The 27,870-nt window shown below is 37.6% G+C and overlaps 1 protein-coding gene across 6 annotated transcripts in view; it reads left to right on the forward strand.

Annotated features, from left to right (window-relative positions):
- Window positions 1-27,870, forward strand: part of MCTP1 (multiple C2 and transmembrane domain containing 1) — a 725,942-nt gene that overhangs the window by 688,669 nt on the left and 9,403 nt on the right. The window lies entirely within an intron of this gene.

Consider the following 27,870-nt stretch of genomic DNA (forward strand, 5'->3'; position numbering starts at 1 on the left):
AAGTTAGTTTTCTCATTTGTAAAGCTCCTTTTTTGATTTTACTTTTGGACCTTAGCTATTTCATAGGCTCTATAAAACAACCTATTTATCATGTATTCATAAAAGATCTACCCATCTTATTCCTCCTTTTTGAGGAGAAGCTTTAATCTTTCTATAGATGTCTTAGATGTGATGAATCCTATGTTTCATTGATATTATATGGATTTTGTTTGAACAGCTTACAGATCCACAGTCCATTTGACTATACCAAGAATATACATAAAGAATGTAAATGTGTACTTGTTGATTACTCTAAATAGGTGCCTACTACTAAACTTTGACTTCAGGACTCTGAACATGCGTGGCCCCAAACTGTATCTTTGATCCAAGTCTTATACTTGGATGGTCTTACCTGAAGAGGAACCTGAAGTATCACTCATTTGCAAATATCATTTATTGGTTCAATTGGACTCCTAGATTCAAGCTAAAAGCCTTTATTTTCTATTCTTTACTGGTGTACATTAAGAATTTTACATATATCCAATTCAAATAAAATCCTGATATTGGTGAAGCAAGTTTCCAGAATATGAAGTTTATGTTTAATATATTTCTGATCAGTGGAGCTATAGAACAATGATATCTATGTATAGGAAGTGCTTCGTATGATATTTTAAATGACATCCTCTTTGATTTGAAAGCCACACTCAGTTCTTTTTTGGGAGTGGTGATAGTAGATTTAAGACAAGATAGAACCATAGCAGTATTTAACTGTTATTGACATCATTGTGTTGGTGGTAAGTTTTAAATAGAAAACTGTTTTCCACATGTACAAGAAATACTCTTTAACATTTTCTCTATATTTGAATTGCATGACTAATCCATGAGTGTGGAACTGAGTCAAGGGCTTTACAATGATAATCAATAAATGCAGTATAAATGTTTTCATATTTTGGGGTGGCTTGTTCGATAATCACTGAATTTTAATGGGTCTGTATTTATAGAAGTCATTTTTATTCTAACCTTTTAAAAAATACATATGTGAAACTTTCTGGTAAGAAAGATTGGATTGGGTTTTTATCAGAGAAGTTGGCAAAATGCTAATAATTCACTTGTTACTGTAAAGCATTTGTGCCAATAATTACGGAGGAAATAGAGTTCTAATCACCTCTCCTGATATAAACAACTTGCCATTCATGTTAATAGCATGCAAGTTTTCTGTTTTGCATTTAATTCAGCTTGCATTTCCATTGGCTTGGACTTCTTTACCATTTAGTTGAGCAGAAATTTCCCAAACGGTTCTTATTTGGGCATTCTCTTCTCCTCCAATTGTGTTCCTTCTCAAACATATATAGTACAGTTTTTGATCGATGTTGAATTGTTTATTTGGTTCTTTGTGTTGTTTCGATTGCTAGCATAGTGTTCGTCTTTTGGATTTTACTTTCAATCGTTGATTAAGTGTATCAAGGTTTTCTGATACGCTTTTGTTTTTCAGATTCCATTCTGCATGGTTCTTTTTTGACGCCTTTAATCAGATATTATGGTGTTCAGATTTTGCTGCCATATGTATTGGCTAGTTACTTTCGTTATCAATACCACTGCCATCTTATACTTTTCAGTAGAGTTCAGATAGAAACAAGTCACTATCCTTTTATAGTGTTCTGCAGACTCTTGGACAGGTGGATTAAAAAAATGCTTTTTACAGTGGAATAAAAGTAGGAGGGTGTAAACTCATCCTCTGTAGGCTCATTTAGAGTTATTCCAGTAGCATACAGGATAACTGAGATGATGATGTATCCTATCCTGTTCCCATAACATTTTGCTATCCTCTTCTAGGACTCTGTATTTTGAAAGTTTTTTGTTACATGTAGCTTATAACAACAATATTTACTTTTAAGGTTCACAAAGCAATATAGATAGGTAATCTCACTTGATCCTCACAGCAACTCTAGGAGGTAGGTGTTTTTATTATACCCATTTTACAAATGAGGAAATTAAAAGTGAGAATGGTTAGGTGACTTGATCAGGGTAACATAACTAGTAAGGGTCTCAAATAGGACTTGAACTTGAGTCTTCTTGAGTCTGAGGCTAGCATTCTATCAAATGCATCGCCCACCTGCCTCACGGATAAGCATTTCCCTGAAACTGGGGAATTGCCAGCTCCTCAGTTCCGCAGAGAGCAGGAAATTCTGCATTGTTCAGTCAGCTCCATATTTCTTCTTACAGTGAGGCAGAGCTTACAGACAATTGATACAAATCCTGACTTTCCCCTTTTGTTTCTCTGTTTCCATGGAGGACAATACAAGGACCCTTGAGAGGTTTTCCTTTTTTCAGAATTCTTTCAGCCAGGGCCCCTAAAGGAGGCTCAAGATTGAGGCCACCTCTGAGACGTAGTGTTGAAGTCCAGAAAGTCAGGAGCATAGGCAAGAGGGAATGATTGCCTTTTTTCAGCAGCCAAACTGTTCATGTACAAAAGGGGCAGTAATCTTACTGCTGTAAGTAATCTTACTCCCAGATTTAAAGGTACCTTTGAGGCTCTATAGAACAATATTTTCATAGTATAGATCACAAGTTTAGAGAAGGGTCCCAAGGTCAGACAAATGGTAAGTGACAGGCAAGTTTTGGACTTAGGTTTTCTGATTCCAAATCCAGTGCCCTATTCACTATGCCACATTGGTTCCTCACTGTTGTAACAAACTGTTGTAGAATAGACTTTAGTATGGTATGGTTTGGACTAAGTTGGGAGTCATCAAGGCAGTCAGATCTGGCCCACTATCTAGTTTTTGGGGGACCCCAAAAGTTAAGAATTTTTTTTTTACATTTTTAAAAGAAAGCTTTATTATATTTAAAAGCCATTCATAGCTCATGGGCCATAAAAAAATAGTCAGTGGGTCAGATGTGGGCCTTGGCAACCCTTGAGCTAGATGATCCAGAAGTTGTTTCTAGCTCTGAGATTCTACACTTCCCTTTTAAGTCTGACTTTGAGATTCCATTAGCCCAATAAAATAATCCATATAGGTAAGCAAATTATAGGACATGAGGTATGGTTGGCCTAAACTGAAGACAGAGAAAAGAAAGCAAAACTAATTATGTGGCAGGTCTTTAGGGCAGCTGGGTGGTAAAATGGATAGAGTTCTGGATCTGGAGTCAGGAAGATTCATGTTCGTGAGTTCAAATCTGGCCTTAGACACTTAGTAGCTATGTTACCCTGGGCAAGTCACTTAACCCTGTTTACCTCAGCTTCCTCATTTGTAAAGTGTGCTAGATAAGGAAATAGCAAACCACTCTGGTATCTTTGCCTAGCAAAATCCAAATGGGTTCGCAAAGAGTCAAACACAACTGAAACAACAGAACAACATCAGGCAAGTGTTTAGCACTCTAGAAAATGGCAAGGAGAATACAACCAAAGGGAGTGAGAGGGACAGGGAAAGAGAGAAGGAAAGGGATGGAGGGAAGGAGAAAGGGGGAAAGAGGAAGAGAGAGAAAAGGGGAGAATAAAGGAAAATGATGGACAATGGGATAGAAAAAGAATGTTACACCATTTTGGAGATAATATTCTGAGCCTTAAAATGACCCCAGTGTAAGTGCCTCTTATCATAGAATTATAGAATTTAGAGCTGAAAAGGACCTTGGAGGTCATCTAATCCAACCCCTTCGTTTCCACCCCCCAAAACAAACCAAAAAACCTGAGGATCCGTGAAGTTTTATCCTCTCCCACTAAATTATAATCATCTTTAGGCCAGGGGCCATGCCTTCAGTGACTTCTGCAGTTAGGCGCAAACTCCTAGTTTGATGATTCAGTACAAGAGTGTCCCTAAAAGCTTTATTACCATTTCAAGGTATTAGATCTCAAGCTATTAAAACTGAAAATTGCATTTATACTTTTGAGACACCCTGAACTTATTTTATTTGTGGGGTATAATGAAAAGAGCATCACCTCTGGTGTCAGATCTAGATTCAGGTTACCCCTCTAAAACAGCTGTCTGTCTCTAATTTATATCCAAAATATGACTGAATATTTTGCCTGACTAAAGGCCTTCCTCTGTGCTAGAACCCATATTAAGAAGTATTTTGACAAACCATGTTTATCATTAACAGCATAGGGATTGAAATGCTTTGAATTCAGTATGTCAAATAAAATTATTTGTGCAAAGTTGCAAAGGACCTAAGAGACCACCTAGTCTATGTCCTTCTTTTTAAAAAAAACTTTCAGAATTTTACTTCTTAAAAAATTTGAATTCTATAAAATGTGCAGACACGTAGTAAAATCACTCAGAACTTATGCAAACATCGTATTCTTTTTAGAAAAGAGGATGAACTTGATTTTACTTACATTTTCATTATATATTGTTTTCTTTAACATTTTAATTTAAAGTTTTGAGTTCCAAATTCTATTCCTTCCTCCTTTCCTCCCTCCTCTCACCCCTTCCTGAGATAGTAAACAATTGGATATAGGTTATACATGTGCAGTTATGTGACATATTTCCATATTAGTCATTTTGTGCAAGAAAACTCAAATAAAAGAAAAAATAAGAAAAAGAAACTGAAAAATAGCATGCTTCAGTCTGTATTCAGTCCTTGCCAGTTCTTTCTCTAGAGGTAGATAATATACTTCATCATTAGTCCTTGGGAATTGTCTTGGATCATTGTATTGCTGAGAATAACCAAATCATTTACAATTCTTCATCAAACAATATTGCTGTTACTGTGTAATATTTTGATTAGTGTTATCTAGTTCTGAGAGGGAGAAGTTGAAGTACCCCACTAGTATAGTTTTATTATCTATTTCTTTCTGTAACTCATTCAACTTCTTCAAAAATTTGGATGCTAGCCATTTAGTGCATGTATGCTTAGTATTGATATGACTTTATTATCAATAGTACCTTTTGTAGTGCCAATGTGATACTTATATCAGTTGCTATGGATATGCAGGCATATTTCCAGGGTAAATTCACAAAATATAAACTCTCTTCCTCAAAGACAAAACCAAAATATTTATTCAGATAACAGAAAGCCAGTTCTACTCTGGTAACAAGGAAATTTGTATACATTGCCAACAGAGGGAATGACTGCCATCCCCAAGCCTTCCCTCCATCATGCCTCCCCACAAACAAGCTCCCCTAGGCAAAACCACTCCCTCTCTCACTCATACTAGCTGCTCTGCTCAATTTTGCCTCTCTTCTTGCTTCACTCATTCAGCAAGCTCCTTCCACCATGGGCTCCATGTGACTCAAGCTGTGGGCTGGCCAAAGCTCAATTAAGGGGCAGGGAAGATCTTCAAATTCCCTTACCATTACACCTTTCAGCAAGATATAGTTTCCTATTTCATCTCTTTTAATTAAACCTATTTTTGCTTTTGCTTTGTCTGAGATCATAATTGCTACCCTTGCTTTCTTTGCTTTAGCTGAAGCATAATAGATTCTGCTCTAGCCCCTTATCTTGTATGTACCTGTATGTACCTCTCTGTTTCAAATGTGTTTCTTGTAAACAATGTATTATAGGATTCCAATTTTTAATCTGTTCTGCTATCCACTGCCATTTTATGGGTGAGTTCATCCCATCCACACTTGTAACTATAACTATTATCATAGTAAAAAAAATAAAAATGCTATTTTCAGTTATTATCCTGTTCTCTCTCTTCCCCCCACACCTTTTTCCTCCTCACAAGTGTTTTACTTCTGATCACTGTCTTTCTCAATATACTCTCCTTGTTATTAGTCTCCCCCCTTCTATTATCCTTATCCCTTCTTATTTCCTAATAGGGTAAGCGAAATTTCTATATCCAACTGAGTGTGTATGTTATTTCCTCTTTCAACCAATTTTGATGAGAGTATGTTTAAGTTGTGCCTACCCTTCCCCACCCCATCTTCCCTTCTATTAAAATAGCTCTTTCATGCCTCTTTTATGTGGGATAATTTACCCCATTCAATCTCCCCCCTCCTTCCAGTGTAATTTTCTTTCTTGCCTTTATTTTGTTTTTTTGGGGTATCATTCCATTAAAATCATCTTATATCCATACCCTAAGTCTACATACTCCTAATTCTTCTTATACCAATAAAGTTGTTAAGAGTTAGAAATATTATCTTGTCATGTAGAAATATGAACAGTTTAACCTTATTGAAATTATGTGTTCTTTTCCTTGTTTCTTTTTTACCTTTTGAGGTTTCCCTTGAGTCTTATATTTGGGGGTCACATTTTTTATTCAGCTCTGGTCTTTTAATTAGAAATGCTTGAAAGCCCTCTGTTTTGTTGAATGTTCATTTTTTCACCCTTAAAGATTATATTCAGTTTTGCTGAGTAGTTGATTCTTGATAGCAATCCTAACTCTTTTGCCTTGTGGTATATCATGGTATATCATATTCAAAGTCTTCTTTAATATGGAAGCTGCCAAATCCTGGGTAATCTTTACGATAGTTCCATGATATTTCAATTGTTTCTTTTGGACTTTTTCCAATACTTTCTCTTCAGTCTGTGAGTTCTAGAATTTGACTATGATGTTTGACTATGAGTTATCATTTTGGTATCTTTCAAGTGGTGATTGTGGATTCTTTTAATTTCTATTTTGCTCTTTGGTTCTGATATATCAGGGCAGTTTTCTTTCACAATTTTCTGAAAAATATTGTCAAGGTTTATTATTATTATGGCTTTCAGGTAGTTTAATAATTCTCATATTAGCTTTCCTGAATCTATTTCCTAGGTCAGTTGTGTTTCCAAAGAGAAATTTCACATTTTCTTCTTTTTTTTAACACTTTGTTTTATCATATTTTGATATTTAATAGAGCCAATAGTTTCCACTTGCTCAATTCTAATTGTTAAGGCATTATTTTCTTCAGAGACTTTTTATACTTCTTTTTCCATTTGACCAATTATATTTTGTAGGGATTTATTTTTCTTGGTAAATTTTTGTATATCTTTTCCCATCCTCTTGGCTCTTTTTTCATTATTTTCTTGCATTACTCTCATTTCTTTTTCCAGTTTTTCTTCTATATTTCTAATTTGCTTTTTAAAATCATTTTTAAGCTCTTCCAGGAATTCTTTTTTGTTTTTTTTTTTATTTTTTTATTTTATTTTTTTATTTTTCATTTTTAACACAGTTCATATCACATAAAACAATTCCAACTTTTGGTCAGGTGATAACTTCTTTTAAAACATTTACAATACAGACCACAAACAATTTTTTTTTTTTAACATTAACCAACTGAGGCACAAATAACAACTGTGTATGCTAACTTCACAAGCCCTTGACCTAATTGTCTCCACGCTATTACTAAGAATTAAAGGACCCTAACTTATTGTTGTTGGTCTAAAGTCCTAAGCCTAATAGCTTAATTTTAGATTTAACCTCAGATGTTCCTCTACCAACAATCTTTAATTTAATAGATCTGGTACTAAGTTTAGTAACCTTTTGACTATAGGAAATTGCCACTAAGAGTAGGGACATTGCAGGGAAACAACACCTCCCCAAATTCATGTCAATTCTAGGCAGGAATAGATTGTCAACTTGCATTCAGTCAGGCTTAAAGTCTGCCAGGTGTCAGTGGGGAGATTAAGTCAGGAGAATCCTACCCCAGCCCAGGCTGAACAGCTGCTCTCCCACCCTTCCCATGAGATCACCTTTTGCAGTTCATACCAGCATCTCACAGGCTTATTGGCATCATGGATTGGAAGTTCACACCACCTTTCTTGCTATCTATACCTGGAGCTAGACTCAGAAGAACAGTCACTTAATAGTCCCATAGCATCTTAATATAGGAAGTTTTCAGTTATGACTATAATTTCACATTGGCTAAGGAACATCTTTTGAGGCAAGTCTTAAGTGGCTTACATGCCTTTCTATACCTGTTCTAGTTTCTGATTAAATGGCAATCATAAAATCAAATTTACCATTAAAACCTTAACTTTTCCATCAATGCCAAATTTTACCCAAGGTTACCTGCCGCTAGGAAACTTAGACTAAAATTCTTTTCCCCAAACTAAAGATGTCTCTGATTTAGTATCAATAATTAATTGAGTCAATTGTTTTAATACTAATTGCTTTTACATCACTTTGTAATATGTCCAATTTTTCTCCCCATCTCTCTTCTCCCCCCACCCCCTAATACCTTGCATTTTGATTACCCCTTCCCTCAACGTACCCTCCTTTCTATCATACTCCATCCATCCCTTATCCCCCTCTTCTCTCTTTTCTTGTAGAGCAAGATAAATTTCTATACACCATTACCTATGTTTCTTATTTCCCAGTTAAACACAATAATAATTCTCAACATTCAGTTCTAATACTTTGAATACCAACTTCTCTCCCCACCCCACCCCCCATCCCCACTGAGAAGGCAAGCAATTCAATACAGGTCATATATGTGTCATTTTGCAAAAGACTTCTATAATAGTCATGTTGTGTAAGACTATATTATCCTCCATCCTACCCTACCCCCCCCCTTTTTCTATTCTCTCATTTGGCCTTGTCCCTTCCTAAAAGTGTTTACTTCTAGTTACTCCCTTCTCTCATTTGCCCTCCCTTCTATCATCCCCCTCACCCCACTTGTCCCCTTCTTCCCTACTTTCCTGTAGTGTGAGATAGATTTTCATATCAAATTTAGTGAGCATGTTATTCCTTCCTTAAGCCATATGTGGAGAGAGCAGCTTCACTTTTCCCCTCTCCCCTTCTCCTTTTTCTCCTCCATTGAACAAGATTTTTCTTTTCTCTTTTATGAGTTATAGCCTGCCCCATTCCATTTCTCCCTTTCTCCTCCCAGTATTTTCCGCCTTCATCCCTTAATTTTTATTTTACTTATCTTTTTTTGTGGATATCATCTCTTCTGATTCAATACAAACTGTACTCTCTGTCTATGTGTGTGTGTGTGTGTGTGTGTGTGTGTGTGTGTGTGTGTGCACGCGTATGTACTGTTCTTCTACCTACCCAAATACTGAGAAAAGTCTCAAGAGTTATAAATATTTTCCTTCCATGTAGGAATGTAAACAGATCAGCTTCAGAAAGTCTTTTATGATTTTTCTTTCCTGTTTATCTTTTCATGCTTCTCTTGATTCTTGTGTTTGAAAGTCACATTTTATCTTCAGTTCTGGTCTTTTCATCATGAATGCTTGAAAGTCCTCTGTATCATTGAATGACCATTTATTCCCTTGAAATATTATACTCAGTTTTGCTGGATAGGTAATTCTTGGTTTTAATCCCAGTTCCTTTGACTTCTGGAATATCCTATTCCAAGCCCTTTGATCCCTTAATGTTGAAGTTGCCAGATCCTATGTTATCCTGACTATATTTCCACAATACTTGAACTGTTTCTTTCTAGCTGCTTGCAGTATTTTCTTCTTGACCTGGGAACTCTGAAATTTGGCCACAATATTCCTAGGAGTTTCTCTCTTTGGGTCTCTTTCAGGAGGTGATTGGTGGATTCTTTCAATATTTATTTTGCCCTCTGGTTCTAGAATATCAGGACAGTTTTCCTTGATAATGACATGGAAGGTAATGTCTAGGCTCTTTTTTTGATCATGGCTTCCAGGTAGTCCCATAATTTTTAAATTGTCTCTCCTGTATCTATTTTCCAGGTCAGTTGTTTTTCCAGTGAGATGTTTCACATTATCTTCTATTTTTCCAAACTTCTGGTTTTATTTTTTAACTTCTTGGTTTAACTCATAGTCATTCTTTTCCCTGGACTCAATTCTCTCTTTCAATGAATTATTTTGTTCAGTGAGGTTTTGAACCTTCTCCTCCATTTGGCTAATTCTGCTTTTTAAAGCCTCCTTCTCCTCATTGGCCTTTTGGACCTCTTTTTCTAACACAGTTAGCCTCTTTTTAAAGGTGCTATTTTCCTCAGCATTTTTTTTGGTTCTCCTTTAGCAAACTGCTAACTTGCTTTTCAAGCTTTTCTATTGCCTCAGCCTATTTTAAGTTCACTTTGGAGTCACTGAAGGCAGGGGCCTTGACTTCCTGTGACAGTAAGCCTTGTTCTTCCTCATCTGAAAAGATGGGAGGAGACACCTGTTCACCAAGAAAGTAACCTTCTATGGTCTTATTTTTTTTCCCTTTTTTGGGCATTTTCCTAGGCAGTTACTTGACTTCTGAATCTTTTTTCAAGAGGATGGTCCTATTGCCCCTCTTCTCCCCAGTAATGTGTTCAAGGCTGAGATGCAACTCAGCTGCTTTGGGTGGGGGCAGGGCCATCACTCAGGGCTGAGTTGAGCTGCTTAGACAATGGACCCAGTTTGCTTCCTGGCCACCACTGTAGCTGCCTGCAGTCTGCTGCCACTGCCTCTGCCATCACCTGGGGCTATTGCTGGAGGAACCCCATTCCCCTTTCGCCCAGCTGGGAAAGCCCTCCTACACTGACCTTTGGAGCTTTCTTTGTCACTTGTGGGTTGAGATATCTGGGACCCTCCCTTCTGGAACTTCTGCCCTGGAGGTCTGTTCAGGTCCTGTTCCTCCTAGTGCCATGTGGCCAGGGCTGAGTTCGGCTCTGCTCAGCGTCCCATGAGATAGACCTTTCCTGTCGGCCTTCCAGGTTAGCTTTGGCTGGAAACCTCTTTTCTCTGTTGTTCTGTGGCTTCTACTGCTCTAGAATTTGTTGAGAGTTATTTTTACGGGTATTTTGTGGGTTGTGGGGGAAGAGTTAGAGTATATGCGTCTTTCTAATCTGCCATCTTGGCTCCACCCCCACCCTAGGAATTCTTTTTTGGTCTAAGACCAAATGACATCTTTCTTTACACATGTAGCCATGTTGACATTAACGTCCTCTTCTAAGTTTGTGCCTTGGTCCTCTCTAAGACCATAATAACCTCCTATAGTCAGACTTTTTTTGTTTTTCTACTCATTTTTCTGCCTGTTTGTGAGAATTGCGCTCTGGTTTTGCACTGTCCCTAGCTTTTTTATGCTGTGGCTCTGGTTCTTACTGCTGGATTTCATTGTGCTTTAGGGCTTAGCTGTTTGCTTTCTCTGGAGGGTAGGCTTCCCTTCAGGGTTCTATTGGAGGGTGGGACCTCCTTCCCTGGGTATGTGGTTTATCTGCTGGCCTGCTTCAGGGGTAGGGTCTTACTGCTGGGTTGCTATGGTAACAGAATCTTTATGGTGGCTGGCCCTGGAGGAAGGATCTTGTTGCTGATTTGCCCAAGGGGCGGGGCCCTGCTGCTATGGAAACAGGGTCAAGGTCTTGCTGGTAGATTGCCCCAGGTTTGGAACCTTGCTGTAGGTTCCCTGCTGTGAGCAGACTAGTGCTGCTTCCTGCAGCTGGTAAGATGCTTACCTGCTCCTAGATCAATTGTGAGGTGATTTTCTAGTTGTTTGGAGGGGAATTTGGGAGGGAGTCAGTGGATTCCTTCCTCACTCCATCATCTTAGCCCTAGATGTCTGACCCTTCTTTTGACTGAAGAGAAAAATTGAGACTCGAGATTTAATTCAGCAAATGATTTGCCCAAGATCTCACAGGGACCAAGGATCAGAGGCCTGAATTCAAATTCTGGTCTTGTGACCCCAGAGCCAGTGGTCCTACCTTTGTACCATGTTGCCTTTTGTAAAAATCTTCATCACTTTTATAAATATCTTCATCACCACTTCTACCTTAATACTCTTCCTTAGCAAAGTACAAATACACTAAAATCAGTCTTGCCCAGAGCAACAAATCATGTGCTGCTCCTTTCAGCTAGCTAAATGACGAAACCATTGTAATCTTTATTGCACTTAATAACTGTGGAACCCTCAGCAAGTCACTTCGCCTGTTTGTCTCCGTTTCCTCAAGTACAAAAAAAAATGGGGCAGATAAATATAAGACCTACTTCCCAGAGTAGTCGTAAGGATCAAATAAAATCATATTTGTCAATCCTTTCGCCCAGTGCCAGGTACTTGGTAGAGGCCTAGTAAAGGTTTGTTTCCTTCTTTCCTCATTAGGTATTAGCTTCTAATTTCTCTTCCCAGTTGGCCTCAGAATCAGCCCAGTGTAGGGGAAATAGTCCTAGCTCAGGAATCAGGAGTCCCAGGTTGTACCCTTGCCTCTGACGCCTGGCTTCATGATCTTGGGCTAATCACTCAATGTCCACATTCTGTTTCCTCACCTGGAAAATAAAAAGGTTCAATGGTCTCTGATACTTTTAAACTCCATCATTCTATGTTTCTGTGATAATATGAGGGGCTTTGTTTTAAATAATCCTTTGATCTGTGGGTAAATCATTTTAGCAAATATTTATTAGTTCCTACTATATGTACTGTGCAGATACCAGTAACTAGGACCTGGCTGACTGAGTCAGTTTGTAGGTCATCAGTACTGACATCTAAGCTGCTTATTAAAGAGTAAAGAAATACCCTTGACCACAGAAACCACGAAATGATGCTACTTTGCACCAGTCTCATTTTGTCTGACTTCAGTGAATATCTTGAATTCTTGCTTGTTGGAAAGTTATCAGGTACAATCCGTTAACTTTACCATGGAGATAACCAAGACTAAGAAAAGTCAAGAAAAATACCCAAGGCCTTACCATTAGTAAGCAGCAGAGTAATAGGTCAAGTTTTTAATCTTTTCCTGATTCCATGTGTTATGCCAAGGTCTCCAAAGAGTGGGTGATATTAGGGGATTTATGCTGAAATGGGATGGGAGGTGGGGGGAGAGTACAAAGCAATAGGCAAGACAGATAGTTTTCTCCCAAAACACCAGATTCCTTTGCTCTAATAGATATAAGACAAGCCATTAACATGACTTTGACATAATCTTTTTTTGTGTGTGGTTTGTTCTTAAGGCTCCTCTCCACCCCCAAACATCTTGCTCTCAGAATACAGAATCCTGACTGCAAACAAACAAATCATGGAAATTAAATAGCAATAAAACTGTTGTTGGCTTCATGTAATAAATTTTATTCAGTATTTAAATGACGATTATTTCCAGAAACTTGGCAATTGTAGCCATACGAATGATGAAACTGATTCCAGTCACAGTCCATCTTTGTTTGGAAAGGAAATACCAGTAGTGTTTGAGAAATGGATTATTAAAGACCTTGGTTTGCTGAAGGTGCCTCATATGTTCTATTTGCTAACACAGCATCTTGCTGAAGAAGAAAAAAAACATAAGTGAAGCTTTTCCCCTGCTCAGATTATTTTCACTACAAATCTTTAGAGCAGGAAATAAAAAACAGCTAATGGTTCACAGGGCATGTGGAATGAGTTTAAGCAAAACCGAACCATGATCCTGTTGACCGCCTCCTCTTTCCTGTGCTGTTTCGTCTAGGCCTGACTCAGAATATGTCAACAAATTTCCTTTAAGCTCAAATGGGGAAGAGAGATGGTGATTCTCTCTCTCTTTTTGTAAAGGGGTAATTCACAACAGATGGGCTTTTAAGAGCCGTACAAGTTTGTCTTGTAAAATATTTGTAAAGAAAAATAGCCTCCGGATATCATAAAGTAATCCCTGTTTGGTTCTGGAGATGTCACAAAGGGCATTGTTTCTGTAGTATCGATAGGATTCTTTTCTCACACAATTTGATTATAAATCAAGGTTGTTTTGTGCTGAGGGTAGTGTTTGCCAATCCCGAATGAAACACTGTAAAAGACAGTACATGATTCAAGCAACTGCCCTGTGTGAAAGCCACATGTTTGTTTCCTAATCCTTTTAAAAGCAAAATCGTTTTATGGCACTGTTTCTGTGGAGGCGAAATTTTATGTAAATCAGTGAAGGAGAACTTTCATTTAAAAGCTGTACTATTAGGACCAGTCAAGAAAGAGGGGTTCAGACTGGTTACACTCAGTGATTTTAATGGGTACTTTACCTGCTTTAATACTCCAGATGAACACCACTGGATACAAAAGCAGACCAATCTCTTGTGTACTTTCTACTCACCCATACTGTTTTCTCCCCTGAAAGCCACTTGACCAAAGTCTATACTAAGTTAAACTGTGTGTCATGTATTTTGGTGATATTTGTTTCATGATTATTTCTAGTGTTTTTATTAATAATAATGATGATAGTAACTCAATTATATACCATTTTAGTTTTCATAAAGTTTATTTTTTTCTTTATAACAACTCCTCCAATGAGTCAATGAGTTATGGTGGAAAGAGCCCAACTCTACAATAGAGGTCAGAATTCGAGTCCTGGAATGTGTGACTGTGGACGAGTTACTTAACCTGTCTAATCATATTCATCCGTAAAGTAGGAATGATAATATTTGTCCTTTCTATTTTTTTTTCAGGGGGAAAAGAAGAGGGAATAAATTTTTTTATATAATGCCTTCTATATGTCAGACACTGTGCTAAGCACTTTACAAAAATTATCTCATTTGATCCTCACAACAACCCTTCAAGTTAGGGGCTGTTACAGTTGAGAAAACTGAGACAAGCAGAGGTTAAGTGACATGCCCACAAGCCAGTAAATATCAAATGTCAGATTTGAACCCAGGATTTCCTTCCCACTGTTCTGTCCACTGTACCACTTACCTGACTCTTTCAGTCTAAGAGCCAGTGATAAATTATTCCCATTTAACAACAGTCAACTTCAGAGCTCTCAAACAATTTACTAAATAGCCCTGGGGAAGATTTGGCCCAATAGTCAAGTCTTGAGATATTGTGAGCTTGGTTAGTTCATCAGTTAGGTTAGTGGTCATGATAATAACTAATCATTGTAATGATAACAATGGTATTAATAGTACTTTGAGGCTTGCAAAGCACTTTACAGAAACTTTTAAGGTAATTCCTATAATTATCCTCATTTTATAGGAGAAACTGAGGCAAAGGTGAAGTGATTTGCCCAGGGTCACACAGCTAGTAAGTGATTGAGCTGGGATTTGCTTCTCCTTATCTTCAAAAACATAATATTTTGAAAACAATAACTTTGGAAGAAACTTTTAAAAATGAAATTTATTATGAACTGGTTTGAAGTAGCATTTGATAAAGACTTTTGTGATAACCTCCTGGGCAGGATCAAATGTTAGCTAGACGACAGTTCAGTCGTCAGCTTTGGATCTGGAACGCTAACAAATAAAGGACTGATAATGTCTGAGGCTTAATTTGGACTTAGAGTTTCCTAAGTCTAGGGTCAGCTCTCTACCTGCTGTACCATTTGACCGTTTCTAGATAGAGTGTTACACCTGGACTTAGGAAGCCCTGAATTCCAATCCAGCCTTGACCCTGGGCAATTCATTTAACCCTTTGCCTCAGTTTCCTCAACTGTAAAATGGGAATCATAATAGCCTCTATCTTAAAAGGTTGTTTTCAGAATCAAATGAGATAATGTTTTTGTCAAGCCCTTACTGCCTGGCACAGAATAATCTTAATAATAAATAATAATTTAATATATAATACTAATAATTAACAATAAATGCTTGTTCTCCTCCAACGCATGTTCCCCATATAAGCCTAGTGATCTCTGCTCTGGTCAAATTTCATCTTGAGTATTGTGTTCTGCCCTGGGACCATATATTATGGACAATGATAGGTTGGAATGTGTCCAGAGAAAGGTGAACAGGATGTTAAGGGGACTGGAAACCATATCATACAAAGACTGGCTAAAAGAATTAGGAATGTTTAGCCCAAAAAAAGAGAAGGCTTAGAGGGGAACTCTTTTTAAGTATGTGTTTGGGAGATTTTTGTGTTAGATGAATTGGACTTTCTCTCCTTGGCCCCAGAAGGCTGGAGTAGTTGCAGTGGATGCAAAGTACAAAGCCAGATTTCAGCTAGACATAGGGAGAAAAACTTAACAATTAGAACTGACATGTGCTTTGGGAACTGTGGTTGCAGAATGTGGCATGCATTGTCAGACCTACTCCCTTTCTGTGTTGGTTGATTTTGCTTAATTGTTACAAGGGAAGATTCAATGCATATGTTGGGGTAGGGGAGTGTATCTGCAAATGACTGCAATATTTTTTTTAAAGGCATTAATTTAAAGCAAACTAAGGTTAAAGTAAATTAAAAGTTCACATTTATGTGGTAATGCAATATTTACAAAGCACTTTCCTTATAATAACCTTATAATAGGATAGAAAAGTATTTAATCTCATTTCTAGATAGAGTAAAGGAGACCCAGAACATTAAGTGACTTGCTCAGGGTCGTATAGCAATAGAACTGGGAAATGAATGCCTTTCTTCTGACTGGCTCCATCACTCTCTCCACTATTCTGTGCTGCCTATATTTTGCCAAATACTTAAAGACTTATAATCATGATCCTCCAGGTAGTCTCTATGCCAGGTCAAACATCCCTAGTTCCTTTCCTGGATCCTCGTGTAACTTGGTGTTGGGTTTCCTTGCCATCTTGTTTGACTTTCTTTTATATTCTAAGAATACTTCTATACTTTGGGAAATGCCCTTCCTAAAATATGCCATCCAAGGCTCAGCATAGTACTGCCTTTGCTCTGGACACTGATTTGGTTAATATTTAAGATTTTTTGGCTGCCATTTCATAGTGTTGACTCATTAAATGTATAATTCACCAAACCTAACTCTCAAACACCATGGTATTTGGGTTGGGCAAATTTGTATTTTACAGGGGAAAAACCCTGAAGTATAAGAAATATTCAATGATTTGCCCAGTTCTTGCACCAGAAATAGATTCCTAGCTTCCTGATCCTTAATCATATGTGCTTTCCATTACACCATCATCTATCTCCCTCTGATGAGGGGATTATTGTGAAGTCTCATCTAAGGTGTAGCTCAGCAGCACTGTGGATACAGGAAGATGAGTCTTTCTGAGTTCAAATCTGTCTTCAGAAGCTTATTAGCTTTTTGACCCTGGGTAAGTCACTTAACCCTGTTTGGCTCAGTTTCTTCATTTGTAAAATGAACTGGAGAAGGAAATGGCAAATCACTCCAATATCTTTGCCAAGAAAACCTTAAATGCGGTCACAAAGAGTTGGAGATGGCTGCAAAATGGCTAAACAACAACATCAGCTAAGGTGCTACTTAGTTGTCAACTTTTTTATTGTCTATCAGATTCCTCAATTGATTTTGGGAAATATATTACCATGAGGAGATGTGTGGATGTGTGTGTGTGTGTGTGTGTGTGTGTGTGTGTGTGTGTAGTTACTTAAATTGGCCTGTACCCCACGGAACATGTATAGTGATAGGCCATCCCATAGAGCATGAGATGAGCTCCCCTGAATATTTCTGGGGACAACAGTTCATCAGTAAAGGATGTGTAATTTGGGGATGATGCAGCAGACCCTGGGGACCCAGAGTGAGTGCACCACTTCTCTAAAGGGTCCCCTGGCTGTGGATCTGTCCTGGAAGAGCAGAATCAGTCCCAAATGGCCTGGCCCCTAAAGAGAATTTGTGTCAAATTCTATGAATATTTATGCCCCCACCTCACAGCCCTGGAGGAAATCACTTAAGACTTGTCTTATGTCTAGGGTCTCCCTGAAGAGGCAGTATAGAAATCAGGCATAGAACAGCCATTTTGTCCTTCACAACAAAGAAATGCTTACAATACAAAAGACTCCTAAGTACGAATTGGTGAAGACTTCAGTACATAGCAGTAACTTATCACTACTGGCACATCCTTCCAGGGATTGACACTTAAAGAAACATGAGGCAGTTTGCAGGACTGCTGAACTGGCATTTTTTCCCTGCCTTGCCACTGTTATCGTCAGGGAAGGTCCCTGACTTCTGGCAAGCCAGGAAAAGGTTTCTGAGTTCTCTTCCTATCCATGGTCACCTTAACCAAGAAGGTTGTTGTTACAGGACTCTTACTGATAGCCAGCTCAGTTTGAGAGACCTAGAAATGTCTAAACTCTTGGGGATAGCCATTTCCTAAAAGTCCATCTTGCAAATTGCTACTTAGGATTTACTTTATATCCTGCTACTTTGCTAAAATTATTAATCATTTCAACTAACTTTTTAGCTGAGTCTTTGAGATTTTCCAGGTATGTCATACCATCTGTAAAAAGCGATCTGATTTTCTATTTCTTTTTCTTCTCTTATTGTTATTGGTTGGAATTCTAATACAATATTGTATAATATTCGTGACAACGGATATCTTTGTTTCACCTTCTATCTTACTGGAAAGACTTCTAGCATATCCCCATTACAAATAATTCTTGTTGGTGGCTTTAAGTAAATACTTTTTATCAGTTTAAGGAAAAATCCATTTATACCTGTACTTTCAACTGTATTTAATAGAAATGCATGTTGCACTTTGTCAAAAGCTTTTTCTGCATCTATTGATATAATCATGTGATTTTTTTATGCTTTTATTATTGATATAATCAATTATGTTAATAGTTTTCCTTTTGTTTAACCATCCTTGCATTCCTGGTATAAATCTTCCTTGGTCATAATGTATAATCTTTATGATATATCGTTGCAATCTTTTATCCAGTATTTTATGTAGGATTTTTGCTTCTAAATTCATTAAAGAAATTGGTGTATAATTTTATTTATCTGTTTTTACTTTTCCTGGTTTAGGTGTCTATATCATATTTGTTTCATAAAAGGAATTTGGTAGAACCCTTTCTTTGCCTATTATTCCGAATAATTTATTTAATATTGGAATTAGTTGGTCTAAATGTTTGGTAGAATTCACTTGTAAATCTGTCTGGTGCTGGTGCTTTTTTTTTAGGAAGCTTATTTATGTTCAATTACTTTTTCTAAAACAGGTCTAATTAGATATTACATTCCCTCTTCTGCTAATCTAGGCAATTTATATTTCTGTAAATATTCTTCTATTTCACTTGCATTGTTAAATTCATTGGCATATAAACTGATAAAAAGAAGTACGTATAGAATGATTTTACGTATATACACATTTGTCTTTGATGGTAGCCATCTCTAGGGCCAGGGGGTGGGGAAAAAAGGAAAACAAGAAAGTTACATAATAACTTTATTATGTATGTTTACAAGCAATAGCAAGTTGTACATAATAGATTTCTGGTGTCACGTGAATTCATTTTTTTCCTATTGGACTATGTTATAGAAATGTTTTTTTTTAATTCCTTAGGTTCAGAATAAAATAAAATAAAAATGGCAAGATGTGAGGCAAATAGATTTTTCTCTTGTAACTGAGATTTTATTGGTTATTTGGTGACCAGTACACAGACACTATGAACAAATTATATACGTTTTAAATTATGTTTACAAGTTTATATTGTATAGTATATATGCATATGTTTTAAAGTATGTTTATGTTAAAGCATATATGTGTGTGTGTGTGTGTGTGTGTATGTTTTAAATATATTTAAAAGATCTAAAAACTTTAAAAAAAGATTGTTACTTAAGAACCCAAGCTCAGGAAAGAAATACAAGAGGTAGCCCTAGCACTTTGAGATCTATCCTCAAACTTACCTTAGCCATCCTGGGTGAGTAAGGCACCATTTCCAGCCCTCACAGGAAAGCCCAGAGGGAGAAATAAAGAAAAAGCTCTTTTTGCCACAAATTCCAGAGAAAGAGAAATTAAGAGAGCCAGAGTCCCCCCTTTTAAAATCTACTACTGGTCTTTTTGATGCAGCTTTGAAAGGAATGGGAAAAAACAGGGATATGAGCAAGGGCCTATCTAGGTAGTGCTGTGTTTTCTCAAGGAGACCCATGCCTTTCAGCATTGAGCCTCACTTATCCCAGGAAGTTGTGAGGAGAGTTTAGAGTATATTCCACGGGTGTTCTCCAATCCAGTCACTATATACATAATATCTGATGAATGCTGCAAAATCCAGAACAAGTATTGGTCTGATCATACTTTTGGCCTGTTCTGGTGATTTGGATAGCTTTCCAATGGCTCCATGGAAAAGAATGCTGAATTTGGAAGGAAATGACCTGGGTTTGAATCTAAGTTCTTCCATTTTACTCCTTGTGTGACCTTGAACAAGTTACTTGGTCTCCATTTCCTCATCTGTAAAATGAGATTTGATGTCTCTAAGGTTCTCTCCAGCTTTTGTCATAACAGATTTTTAAATTTTCATTTTATTTATTCAATCATCAAGCACTTATTTTTTCTTTTCCCCAACCCCTAAGGGGGAGAAAATCTGTGGCGACAAATATCCATAGTTAAGCAAAACGAATGCCTTTCCTGGACATATTAATAAAAAGTCTGGCTTGTTCTTCATGTAAGTCCATCCCCTCTCTGCATTCATCACCAGTCCTTTGGAATCCTGGCTAATCATTGCATTGATTAGAATTTGAAAGTCTTTCAGAAGTGCTCACTTTTACAACATTATTGTTATAGTATAACTTGCTCTCTTGGTTCTGCCCGCTTCATTCTGCATGCAATATTTTCCACATTTCCCTGAAACCGTCTCTTTCATAATTTCTTAAAGCACAATAATATTCCATTACTATTTTTGTTACCTGTTTTTATAATTTATAATAGTAATACAATAGTATTACAATACTATGTCATGTGCCATCATTTGCCCCAATTGATGGATATCCTCATACAGAATTTTCTTCCTTTTCTTGTGTAAGTAATTCTTTGTCCTATGGAAAAGAGGAAATTCAAGAATGCTTCCTCATATATCTGCATGATTCACGCCTTACTCAAGCAAAATTCACTTATTTGAACGTCTTATATTTCTTACCTTTTAAAGAAGTGTATTGTTTCTGCTTTAGTTAATAGATACTAGGGGATTGGTTGAAATGGGTAGGAAACTATTTTGATTTCCCCCTGGGGTTAATTGGGTTTTCTTCCCTCTATTCGAAGCTTCAAGGTCACATATCTTTGTATTCTTCTGTCCTTCTCCCTTTCCAGTGTGATGTCACCTCTTTCCTGGTTCCCATTTTTTCTGAGAAGTATGTAACAAATAAACCTGGGCCTCACTCTGCCTGGCCCATAAAATGTTTTTCTCTTTATAGTCATTATTTTTTTTAAGGTTACAGGTAAATGGTTAACCGTGACACATCCCCTTTAAGTCACACTATCACTAAAATGCTATTGAAAATGTACATTCTAGAAAAAACATAGGCCTAAGTCACACCAGAGGAAGGAAAAACTAGGACCAGGTAAATGCTCATTCTGCACAAAACATATGCCATGTCAGCAAAAGGAAAAAATAAGATCTTGTCTGTGTAACATTATAAAGAATCTACCATCATTCTCTAAAATAGAAACTGACAAGTTAACACTAAGTCATCTGGAGCAAAACTGAGCGTGCATAAAAGGTTTCCATACAGTGGGAATTCTAATTAAGATGTCAAAATTTCCCTGTTTTATATGAACCAAAAAAAATCAGGTAAATAGAAGTAAGACATTCTCCCTGGCTAAACAAAAGACCATACCATTGGTTTAAATGAGAAATAGAATATTCCTATTATACTGTATGCATTGTTGATCTTATTAGCTTTTCAATATCTCAGGAAATTCTTGTAGGTTTTGATGGTTATGGCTGCAGAGAAGTCTAAATATATATATATGTGTGTGTATCTATATCACACACACACACACACACACACACACACACACCTATAAAATTTATTTATTTTGTCTGTACCTTTCATTTAACTGGTGTAGGGAATTCCTGATAAGGAAACTTCCCCCTTCCCATGATTAGTCACTGTTACACAATTTTTAATCTTCCAGAAGTGCCTGAATGTTTTAGTGGCTTGCGCAGAGTCACACAGCTAGTCTATGTCAGAAGCTAGATTCAAATCCGTGTCTTCTTGATTAGAGGCCACTCTATCCACTCTACTATATTGCCTTTCAGGACCATTTTTCTTACAGCTGACATCAGAAAGGACAATGTGCCAAGAAAGCTTGCAGTGAGTTAATAAAGTCAGCACAGAATTTCATGGTTAGTCAAAGCTACATGTGCAGAGCTAGCTTTTCACTTATTTGAGGTCTTGTCTGTGAGAATCACCAGTACTTCAAATTTCAGAGTCCACAGCAGTGTTTCCAGTGTGAAGGAGGAGAAAACATTGTCATTGCTTTCTGGGCTCTGATCCAATTTTACCTCTGTCCCTGGGTTGGAAGAGTATTTCAAGGAACGATGCTGTGGAATGTCATTTCCTAGTAAATCCTTTAGACGTATTGCTCTGATCTGTACAGTAAAACTTCCTTTGCTTACATCGGACATTGGCACATGATCAGACATATTTAAATGATTTTAAACTTGGCCTACAAAATGGCAGTGTTTGTTAGCAAATTAGGGGATTAATTTGTCTAATCCATCTCTATATTCAAAACTTTTTTTTTAATTAATTTTTTTAATGAACAAATATTTTCTCTCCATCTCAACTCCCCAATCTACTACTCTTTAAAAAAAAAAAGAGGGGAGGGAGAACAAACCCCTTGAAGCTAATATGTATAGTCAAAGAAAACAAATTCTCCAGTTGGTTATGTCCAAAAAATATGTCTCCTCACCCACTAGCAGAAGTAAGAGAGCTTGAGTTGAGATAGATGCCATGGTATGTCCCTTTACTAGGTTTTTTTTTTCTTCTGATGGGAAGCATGTTAAATCTGAAAGCTTACATTCTGTTAAAACAAAGCCAGGAATTGCTGACGCAGAGTATCAAATTCACGGTGTCTCTAAATTTTCAATGAGGCTTAGAGAATTTCTGCGGAGGGTAGATGCAGAGTAGCCTTCATTATAATTCACAAGCTTTGAAGTGTTAGAAATTGCTTTCTCTTGCCAGTTATATGCTTTCAAGTTACAAAAATGGTTTGTGTAATTCTGAGTGACTTAAAGAAAATGCGCCAAGAACACCCATCTGAAACGAAATCCTTCAGGGTCTATTTGTTAAGGGAAAGAGCTTTAAAGAACAAACAAACTTTACCATTTTCCCTGTAACAGTTTTACCTCAGGAAAACAAGATAGAACAATATTTCTCCAGCTACTTGTTGGACATTTGGAAAGATGTTCCAGGGCAGGGCCAGCACGAGACAAAATTATTGACAGAACATTTTTATTAAGTCTCTGGTACCTCCTTGGGAATCAAAACCTTAATACGAGGAACTCCTAGGGACAAGATGAATGCATGAAGAAGCATTTAGTAAATGTGCCAAACCTCGTGCTAAGCTCTAGGGATAGAAAAAGCAAAAGCAGTTCCTGCTCTCAAGAACCTTACATTCTTATTGTAGGGGAAATGGGAGGGCGTTGGGGAGTGTTGGCAGGGCGATTATGGACGAGTTTGAAGGGAAGTGGATTGACACCCTTCCCAGGAACAAGGCTGAGTTGATTTGATCACAGTTCCAGAAGTGGAGGGGAGAGTGTACACAATGGAAGTGAAATCCTGGAGAATATAGTTGGGAAGGAGAGAGTGAAATAAAGCTTGGATAGGGCCTTACTGAAATAGTGGACCAGGGCCAGCTGGGTGGTGTAATGGATACAGCACTGGCTCTGGATCAGGACCTGAGTTCAAATCCATCTTCAGATGTTTTCTAATTGTGTGACCCTGGGCAAGTCACTTAACCATGATTGCCTCAAAAAAAAAAAAAATAGTGGACTAGTTGAGACAGTCATTATTCGAGACAGTCATTATTCAAAACAGCTGACCCCAGATGGGACGTTCCAGAGATGAAAACATTAAAACCTCCAGGACATGGTACTACTATGTTGTTTTTCTCTCAAATACCTGTTGATCTTCAGTAGCCAGAACCATGCCACCACAGAAGGAAACCAGTGTTCTTACCAAGAAAAAATCTGGTGGGATGCCAGTCTGAATGTAAGCACAATGAAAATCTCTTGGCTTGAGTTCTGCTTTCCAAGTATATTCAGAATTTCAGATGTGAATGTCTTTGAAAGGCATAGAGGATAGAGAATTGGCCATTAGTAGGCCCTGAGGTCAAATCCTCCCTCTCAAACATATTTAAGAAACTATAAATATAGTGGGATCTTGCACTGTCTACTCTTTAAGTCAGCTGTGTCTGACAAAGGTTATCTTCTACAGAAAATGTCAAAGCATGCCCATTTCCCCCCTTACATTTCCATCCTAGGATATCATCCATGGGAAATGGGTGTTGAATATGGAATGAAGTTGAGAAAGCCTTGTTGGAATCTCAGCCCTCTAGTAGCTACTGTGGCTATAGACAGTTTTGCCACAGATTTATTCTTAGAGTCTCACACCATACATATTAATGAGCAAGGTTCAGTCCCCACTTTTCTCTTTAAGACGGAAATGGCAGAGCAGCTACTAGAGGGAGTTTGCTCACTGGGAATTATGCAAATGAAATCATGTATTTGGGCCAGGCCCCCAAATTCCATCTTTAGGTTGAACGAGAATGGGCCAGGTTTTCCCAATATGTGCGCTATTTCCTCTTTGTAAAATGGACACCTTGACTCTCTCAGGCCATTATGTTACTCTTTTTTTAAGTTACCGCCTCAGTGAATGGAGGTACACCCTGCTGACCTGAAAGATGAATGTGTTTTTTCCCAGAAAGCTTTAGCCACTAAGGAACAATTTAAGTCCTTGGAGAGTAAGGTATAATTTGCTGGCAACACAAGAACCATACTATAGCATAGACAGATGTGAGGAAGACTCCTTGGTACTGCCTTACAGTTGTTTATGAGGCAAGTTAAAGATCTAACAAATAAAAAAAAGATTGCTTAAAAATTATACTGAATCATTAAAAATAGTTTTGCAATATAAATCTCACATGCTTCCTGATTTATAACCACTGGCTGTCTTTTATGGGTAATTTTTTAAACATCTTCAGAAGAACCTTTAATAATGCATTTTTAAAGTAGTGTCACTACTGAACCTTTGGATGATTAAATACTATGTGATATTTCCTTCATCCAAGCTGGTTTATAAAGGAAAGCAAAAACGACAATAAAAGAAATGTACCAATTTATTCTCTACTAATAAAGTATTGAACATTAAGAGAAAAAAAGTATGAAATATTGGACTGAAACACGGAGCAATTCCATTACCCATTGCAGTTTTGGGTCATATACTGTATATAAAGAATAATTACTTCACTCATTGGAGACCACAGTGGAGGGAGGCAGTTTGTGATAAAAGAGATTTTAATACAAAATTTCTATTCCAAAGCATTTGCTTTTCAAAGCTTTGCTAACATTGCAAAGCATCTTCTTACTTTGGACAAGGAGCTTAAAAGAAAGCCAAAAACAAACCAAAACAAACCAGCACCACCAACAGATTATCAGAGGGTTTAGTTTACTTGTTAACTCTGAAGCTTTGTTTGTTCAAAATGGGCTTTATAGATGAATTGGGAAGAAACGTTTTCTTAGTTAAACCAAGGCCCCACTTAGAATGTACATTAATGACATCTCAAATGATGGTTTCCAGAATGTTTCTTGCATCCCATCATTGAACTGAAGCTTCTAATTTTGTCACTTAGTTGGCAAAGTTTTGGGATGGCATAAGGAAGGATAGACCACAGTACCTGAAATGAGGTTTTGTTTTTTTTTTATGGATATCTTTTGTCTTTCCGTTTTCTAATTTCCCCCCACTCTTAATCCTCCCTTCTCCTAGAGAGCCATCCCTTATAACAAAGATTAAAAAAAAAAAAAGAAAGAAAACAAATTCAGCAAAGCTGACCAATGTACCAAAAATTGCTATTTGATAAAGCTGCATGTCTGTTGACTCTGTCACCCCTTCAAGGGGGTGGGGGGTGGGGGTGGGAAGAGGCATCTTCTCAAAGATAGTAGTTTCCCAAATCTTTGAAGATGAAGATACTCTCCCCTACCTTTGTTATAGGGTCTCTTCAGATAAAGCTAGTTCACCACAGTTAGAATTGAAAGGCCAGTTATAACAAAGAGATAAAACATTATGCCTTATTAGGCAATTTTCCTGGCTTATAAATGTTATCTTTTCTCCCCAGTTTTGATTCCCTTTCCAGAGAGAACTCATGGAGATGCTTGATTCTATTACACATGATTAAATAGCCCAAATTTCAGAAAGCTAGGGCCAGAGGCCAAGGTGTTTATTGGCCCAGAATATGTTATGAAGTGTACAGGAAATAGTGTCTAGTTATTTTTACTCTAAAGAACACAATTATGTAATTGATTTAAATATTTTTTTCTTTTAACTGGAAGAAGAAAAAAGATGAGAAGTTGAGGCATCATGTTTGTATTGGCATGTGACTTCTAAAGAAAGTAACATGGTCTAGGTGGTATTTGCTTACTTTACCGTCAGCGAGAAGTTTTATGGAATATATCTACCCTCACTGGCTGACACTCCATTTAGATGTAAGTGAGGTGAATAACATGCTTTGAGGTCTCCCTTGGAAATTTAATTTCAGTATGACTACGCTGGGTCTGGTTATAAATTAACTCCCATGTCACTGGCCACAGTGATTTCACCTCGGTGACAGAGAGCATGCCAGTTGCCTTTTTATATCCCCTCTGTTTTGAGGTGGCTGAAGTCCAACTGGGCGAAATGTTTCATGTGTAAAATGCCCAGGGCTCCTCTGAAATGGATAGGAAGTCGGCATGTAAATGTGGCGGTAGCATTATTATTCCAGTTTCCTTGGCTCCTTCCAGTAAGTACTGACTGCCACATGAGGAGGTCTCAAGCATTCTGGCACAATGTTCAAGTGTTCAAAGGAAGTCAAATGAATGAAATCAGATCTTCATTTCTGTACACATTCACACCGCCATGGAAGCTGGATTGGATGTTCTTCACAAAGCCAGCTGGGCAAATTTGGGTGGTACTAGAATCCAAAGCAGAATTTCAAATGGCGGAAGGACTACCACTGGCCCTTCCTTCTGAAGGGGCCTGAATTTCATTCCAGGCCTTCTTGTTCCCACTTTCTCCTCCCAGAGCCACAGGACTTGGCCTGCTTCTTTCCTTGGGCCACACCCTCTCTTTTATCAAGATCTTCCTTTAGGAAGATAACAGAGATTTTCTAGTATTTTAAGGATATAAGCCAAAGGTTTTTAATGTAAGCAACCATAGAAAACCTGGTAGGGGTTAGGGGAGGGGGAAAGTGGGGCAAAGTAAAAAATAAAGAGGCAAACATTACAAAGGAGAAGTGTTTAAATTTAGTGGAATAGGTGACTTCCAGTCTTTCATGAAGTGTAAATAGTGAAGTTTAATAATCCTTATCTATTTTTCTCTTTTTTCTCCTTGGTCTCCTTCTCCTACTCCCTCTCCAAGTCTCAAGAGTTTGCTTTTTTATGCCCTAGCTGGATTTCTGCTCACAGTACCCATTTCAACATCTCCTTTAGACCAGGAAACCAGTCCCTAGAGTTCCCCTCCTGTCCACTTAGTAATGGTGGAAACCTCACACCTTTACTTTCTAACTGTAAGAACTATCCAACCAGTGGGACCATAGGTTTTCAGGGGCAGTCTAAACTAATTTACATTTCAAAGGAGACCCTGGGGTTGCTTACTCTTCCAAGTTCCCTAGCTTCTCCTCACTTCTCAGTGGATCAATTACCAAGCTCCCCTGGTACTTGAATATAACTTGAATTTAGTATTAACCTTGTGCATTTTTGAATTACAGAGAACTGAAAGTGGTAAACTAGCCTGTGCCACTTCATCACCTAAATGCTACTTCTAAAAGTGTTCAAACTTTACTGACCACCTGAGTTGCTCTGATGTGGTTTACAAGTGTTCACCTAGGAAATAACAATCTTTCCATATGCATTCCCCCCCTAATTTCTAAGCTTCCCTTTCACTGCCCATTTCCCATTTTTCCTTTTACTCTGCTGCTGAGTTTTCTGAAACTACTGCAAAATTTAGACTTCAGGGATTAAAACTGGGACAGGAATCTGTGGTGAAATAGAGAGGGACCCGAAGTTAGTCTAGGATTTGGTTCAAAGAAAGGGGAGTTGGGGTTTGTGATTCCTGTTGTATTAATAGGAGTGTTTTTGGAAGTAGGCATCAAGAGGAAGAGCCCAGATCTTATGACTTAAGTCACTCTTATACTATGGAAGAGTCATGTGTTTCTCTGTGTCTCCGTTTACCATTTACTTGTTACATGCAGTAGAAAAAGAGATTTGAATTCAAAGGACTTGGGTTCAGTTCTCAGCTTTGCAACTTATAATCTGTCACTTTGGGCAAATCAATTCCCCCCTTTTCC

This window comes from Notamacropus eugenii, chromosome 4 (assembly GCF_028372415.1).
Source record: "Notamacropus eugenii isolate mMacEug1 chromosome 4, mMacEug1.pri_v2, whole genome shotgun sequence".
Lineage (NCBI taxonomy): Eukaryota > Metazoa > Chordata > Mammalia > Diprotodontia > Macropodidae > Notamacropus > Notamacropus eugenii.